Below are 6309 nucleotides of genomic sequence, written 5' to 3' on the forward strand. Positions count from 1 at the left end.
ATGGAAACCATATCCGATGGGCATGTTTGCATAAAATTTAATGTAGGTGACATGGAGGTGCTTGCAGAGTATTGTGTCCATTGTTCACACGTTCAAATAATGCACCTCGAAGGGTGTTTTTTGACTGGTACATGATTGGTGTTGAAAAACATAGTATAATTTGTCCTTGACCATGCAAACCATATGTGTTGGGAATGATACTTTGTGCGTGTGAGTCTTTGATGGGAACCATATGTAGCACAATTGCCAATCTCACACCCACGTGAAGGCCCCCGCAAAGTAGCATGCCTATCAGATATCGTTTGCATGGTCAGGGACACATTTTTCTTGTTTTTCACCACCCGTCATGCACAAGGGTCAAAAACATTGAATCGGGGTGTCTCATTCAAATGTACGAGTCTCTAATGGGAATGATAATTTGCATAAGCCTCAATCTCACTAACTTTAATGTCAGTGCAAAGTATCATGTCCATTGGATATCATTTGCATGGTAGGGTATACATTTTTTCTTAGTTTTTGCACAAGGGCTAAAAATCACTTATTAGGGTGTCTCATCCAAAACTATGAGTCTTTGATGGGTGTAATGCTTTTTATGGGACTTAATATCACTCTCTTTAAGGCTCGCTCAAAGTATCATCCCCATTGGATATCTTTTTTTTTTTGGTGGAATGCGGGTTTATACTATAAAGTCAAAAAGACATTAGATATCATTTGCATGGTTGGGGATGCATTTTTTTGTTATTTTTCACCACCCATCATGCACAGGGGTAAAAAAACGTGCATCAAGGTGCCCCAATTGTGCAAGCCTTGGATGGGCATGATACTTTTCATGGGGGCATAAATATTACCTACTTAAGGCCTATGCAAAGTATATTTCTGATTGGATATCATTTGCATGATCAAGGACACATTTTTTCTTGTTGTTTACCAACCGTCACGCACAAGGGTAAAAAAATTTGCATTGGGAAGTCTCATTCTCTATGTGAGTCCCTAATGGACACAATCCTTAGTATGATAATCAATGTCACTTCAAAAGATGAGTTTTGTTTGTCCCCCCACGTAAAATCTTTTCCCTTCCCTGTTAAATCATGTAAGGGTGATGCTTTGTGAGAAAAATGGTATAGACACTGAGCATAACCCAAGAAATGATCTTACTTCATGTGCTCGCACATGCACATCCTACTCTAATACTTTCTTCTTTTTCCAATCTTGGTTGCTATCATATGCACAAAAATTCCTAAAAGATATTGTACAAGCACCCTCAGCATGTCCATAGGATATTATTTGCACAGCCGAAAACACATTTTTCCTTGTTTTTACCACCCATCATGCACAAGGGTCAAAAAGGTTGCATTGGGGTGTCTCATTTCACATATGAGTCTCTCAAGGGTACGATAATCTACATGAGCCACCCACTTTAAGGATTTCTTAAAGTATTGTGCCCATTAGATATCATTTGCATGGTCAGGGATGTATTTTTCCTTATTCAGCACCCGTCATGCATAAAGGTAAAAAATCACGCATCACGGTGTTTCATTTTAACATGTGAGTTTGTGATGGGCATGATACGTTGCACATGACTAATATCAATAAACTAAAGGCCCATGCCAAGTTCCATGCCTATATAATATCATTTGTATGGTAGGCAATGCATTTAGGAGTTAGGGCTTAATTTATAGAGATTGGAGTTTAGGCTATAGGGGTCAAGCTTTAGGGTATCTGGTATAGAATTTAGGATGCAGGATTTAATCACAGTAAAGTATTTGTAAAGTTTCGTGAGCATGTCTTACATATAATCCAAGAAAGGAATTGGGGGAAAAAAGTGACTATAATCCAAGTATGCATAAGGATTCCTTTATTTTTTTTTTTGAAAAAAATAAATTATTTTACGTTTATCACCTGTGCCAAGATTAAGCTCTTGAGCTGGTTCTAGAAGTAGTTGCTCAGTTCCAAGGCATGTGGTAGTGATTGATGTCTTAGCTAGTTCTCATTCTCCTTCAATAACATTATTGAATTTTCTCAAGAAGACATCTTTCTATTTTGCAATATGCTCGAACATTAGTTTTTGTTTAATATCAGTAGCCACTTGAAAAATATCAATTTCACCCATAGGAAGAATCTACAATTCTATCAAGCGTGACACCACATCTCCGAGGGAAATGGGTCTGCAGCTTCCAAATCCTTAGGTCAATAATTGTTTAGTACCTTCCAAGGATTAGTGGGAATGCACACATCTTTACCATATGTCCTGATGATCATTTCCTTAGATCCCCAATCATGCAGTACTTTTTCACTCTTAAGCCAAGGTCATCCTAACATGATAGGATAAAAGATATATAGATCCCCTATTTATAATTTATTCATAAGTCCATATGTTTCCTCAATGCTAGAAGGTTAACTATGCATATAAATTTAAACCACAAACAATAATTTCACATTATCCATAAGAGAGTTGGTATGTTTCATTGCCAAGTCATCATTAGTATCAAAGACAAACCATAGTGTTCTCTCTTTCCACCATAGTAATTTAGATCATGAATGCAACCTTCCACACAAGTGGGGCATTTCCAAGGACTCCTTGAATGGATCAATCTACATTCCATGCTTATGTAAATGCTTAGATTTTTTAACTCTATTCACATTTGGAACAACACATGTCTCTTTTTTACTGCAAAACATTTCTCCCAAATGTTTCATTCTTACATCCAACCAATCCAACTAGTGCAACAAATTGACCACCATAAATTCATATTTTGGTGCATGAAATTTATTGGATGGTGTAAAAAGACATGATAATCAACTAGATCATGATTTTCCATTTGATCTGATATGTAGCATGACCCCATTTGGACTTGTAAATCAAAAGATTCATGGATGTGAAAATGTCATCTTTTTGGGCCAAAACTAGGAGCACATTAATGCGCTCCTTGTTTTAGCCCAAAATATGACATTTTCACATCCCGGTATCTTTGCAAGTTGTCCAAATTTGGTTGTTTGGCTCAAAAAATGACTTTTTGACATCCTTGCATTTGTTGATTGTCAAATCCAAATGGCATAATGTTACATATTAAATCAAATGACAAGGCATGCTTTAAATGAACATCATGCCTTTGTGCACCATCTAAAAAAGATTACATACATTAGAATATGAAATTTATGAATTTTTGTCCAATTTGTTGCACCAAATTTAAGGCAAGGTTTTTTCCCATAATAGGGAGCAAGAAGACACTCTCTATTTTGGCAAAAAAGATTGCCAAAATTTAACATCCTCTAGCTTTTAATTGTGCTTAGGGGGTCACAAATAAAGCATGTGCGAGCAAGAACATGTTACAAATTATCCCTATCGTCTCATTTTTACATTCTCTCATGTAATTGCTTCCCTATACATGTTTACATTTTCAATCTTTAAATTGTGACACCCCTTCATAAATAAACATATATAAATTATGTTGCTATCTTAGAAACCTGCTCATGCACATAAATAGCATGTAAGTCCTCCCATTTAAAAAATACTCCTTCATGCACTAAAGTGCTATGTTACATGTTTATGAGTGACCCCCTCGGGTAATTGCCAGACCCAAATGGGGTAACATTAAACTAGTCCTTAACTTTTGATTTCTCAATTTTAAGAAATGTGACACATAACCCCCCTCTTGAATACTTTCCACTTCAAGAAATTATTTTATGCAACACTTACATTCTTTCTTTGCTTGCTTGATTTTCCTAGCACTTCAACGAATTCTCGCTTGCTTTTTTGGGCTCGCTTGCTTTTTCCTGCTCTATCGGCTACCTCAAGTATTTGCAAAGTTTCATGAGCATGCCTTATATATACTCCGCAAAAGGGGTTGGAAAAAAAGAGTGCTATAATCTAAGTTTGCGTAAGAATTTATTTGTTTTTTTATTTGAAAAAATAAATTAAAAAAAGAAACTATGGTTGTGGGAGGGTATGGGAAAAAGGGAATTGATGGAATGGAGGGAAGGGGAATGGAAGGGAAGGGGGAGGAAGGCAAGGGAACAAAAGTAAGGGGGGGGGAGGGGGGGAAGGAAGGGAGGGAAGAGGTTAGATAAGGGAATGGAGAGAGGGAAGGGGAGGGGGAGAGGGAAGGCAAGAGAAAATAGGGGAGGGGAGGGGAGAAGGAAGTTTGAATTCTAAGGAAGGGAAGGGAGAGAAGGGGGGGGGAGGGAGAGTGGGAAGTTTGAATTCTAGGGATGGAGAGGGAGAAGAAAAAGAGCCACAAATTTGAACTCTTTCTAGGGTTTCGTGGCCTATATATTGACTTTCACCCATCCCATAACCCAAAGGAATCTCTCCCTCTCTGTTTCTCCTCCCCCTCCCCCTCCCCCCCCTTCCCCTTCCTCTTCCTTTCCCTCTCCCTTTTGGGCCTTCTCCTCCCCTCTCCCTCTCTCTTCTCCCCCCCCTCTCCCTCTCTCTTCTCCCTCCCCTCCCCTCTCCCTCTTCTCCTTCCCTTCACCTTCCTCTATCCCTCTCCCCTTCTTTCTTTCATGTCCCCCTTACCCTCAAAATACCATAATTGTGTGAGCACGACTGCGGCTATAGCTGTAAAAAAAATAAAAAAGGCATGATGCATGGGACATGGCTACGCGAGGAAGTATTAAGGAGATGGGGGGGTATTAGAGAAGGTGAGGTAGAGGGAAAGGAATGGGGAATTCGGTGGGTGTAGGCACCCCCCCTCCCTGCCCTTTTCTACTCTCCCCTCCCCTCCTCCCCCCTCCCTCCCCTCTCGCATGGTTGCACGTGAGAGGGGGGAGGGAGGGGAGTGTTTGTGGCTGCAGCCGTGCCCCCCCCCCTTCTCTCTCTCTCTCTCTCTCTCTCTCTCTCTCTCTCTCTCTCTCTCTCTCCTCCCCTTCCCTTCCTCACCCTCCTCTTCCCCTCCCCTCCCCTCCCCTTCCCCCTTCCTCACCCTCCCCTTTCCTCCCCTTCCCTCGTCCTTCCCTTCTCCTTCCCTTCCCTTCCCTTCCCTTCCCTTCCCACTTCTTTCCACTCTCTCCCCCTGTCACCTTCCCTTCCCACTTACTTCCCTTCCCCTTCTCTTCCCTCCCCTTGCACTTCCCCTTCCCTTCCCCCTCCCCCCCCCCTTTATTATTGGGATCATTATTAAGCCTTGGATATTTTCGAGTTTTGAAACTTTCCTTAGATATTTTAGAGGCTCTTATGGTGAATTAATGTCATGCATGGGCCTTAACAATACATACATACATATACATGTAGTGCTTTTGATGTAACTGCGCCTTTGGTGTAATATCATTGTATATGTAATGTCATTCTATTCTTCGGACGATACAAAAGTCTCTATAAGATGTTATGTTATATTTTCTAATTTTCATGTTTTGAACTCGCTTGCATGTTAGTTGTAAAAGAAATTAACTTGCACATTCTATGCATTAGAAATAAAGTAGCTAAAATGATCTTACTTTTTTGTTTTAATTTGGTTTTTCAAGAGTGGATTAAAAACAAAATCCTAAAGTATTCCAAATGTATGCATAAAAATGAAAATTGAAGAGGCACTTTCTAAAAGGACTTATAAAAATGAATTTGGAGAGTGCACCACTCCAAAATTAATGAAATACATGTTATTAATCCTTGCATATTTTTGCGAGGTGTTGATATCTTTTGTGAGTATGTACCTGACCCTCTAGAAATGGTGCACTTATGTGCAAAAGGTACTTTCAAATATCTCAATCAATTAGTATGTACTTGAGTCTCTAGACAAGGTGAATTAATAATATTTCTCAAATTTGGACCAACTTTCACATATAGAGCTCTATCTTAAATATATGAATTTCTAGAAAGCCTAGCTGCCACCTAGCCTCTCTCACACGTTGTTGACCTAGGTAGTAAATTATAACATTAATTATAACTTTATAATATGTATAGACATCAGATTCTATCCTTCAAGTTTAAGTTATTACATTAGTGCCTTACTAAGATGCATAATTTACTTAGATGGATATAAACAGTTCAAATTTCTAGGGTGCAATCTAAGGGCTACTACATGCACTTGAGGATTGTGAAAGATTTGTGGAATCATGGAAGTTACTGAAGAAAACATGTTATATGTGAACAAAACTACCACCTTTGGAATACTTTGTTTGTACTTATGAAAGCACTCAAGCTTTTTGATTTGTGGGATATTGTGAAAGATATGTGGAATCATGGAAGGTACTAAAGAAAACATGTTACGTGTCGAGAAAAATTATGACATTTGGAATATGACAAAGTACTTATAAATACATTGAAGATTTTGTTTTTAGTTTCATTTTCCTCTTTGTGATCAACACACAAATTCA

The sequence above is a fragment of the Dipteris shenzhenensis genome, chromosome 30, assembly GCF_047967505.1.
Source record: "Dipteris shenzhenensis isolate YYH24624 ecotype China chromosome 30, Dip_SZ_1.0, whole genome shotgun sequence".
NCBI lineage: Eukaryota > Viridiplantae > Streptophyta > Polypodiopsida > Gleicheniales > Dipteridaceae > Dipteris > Dipteris shenzhenensis.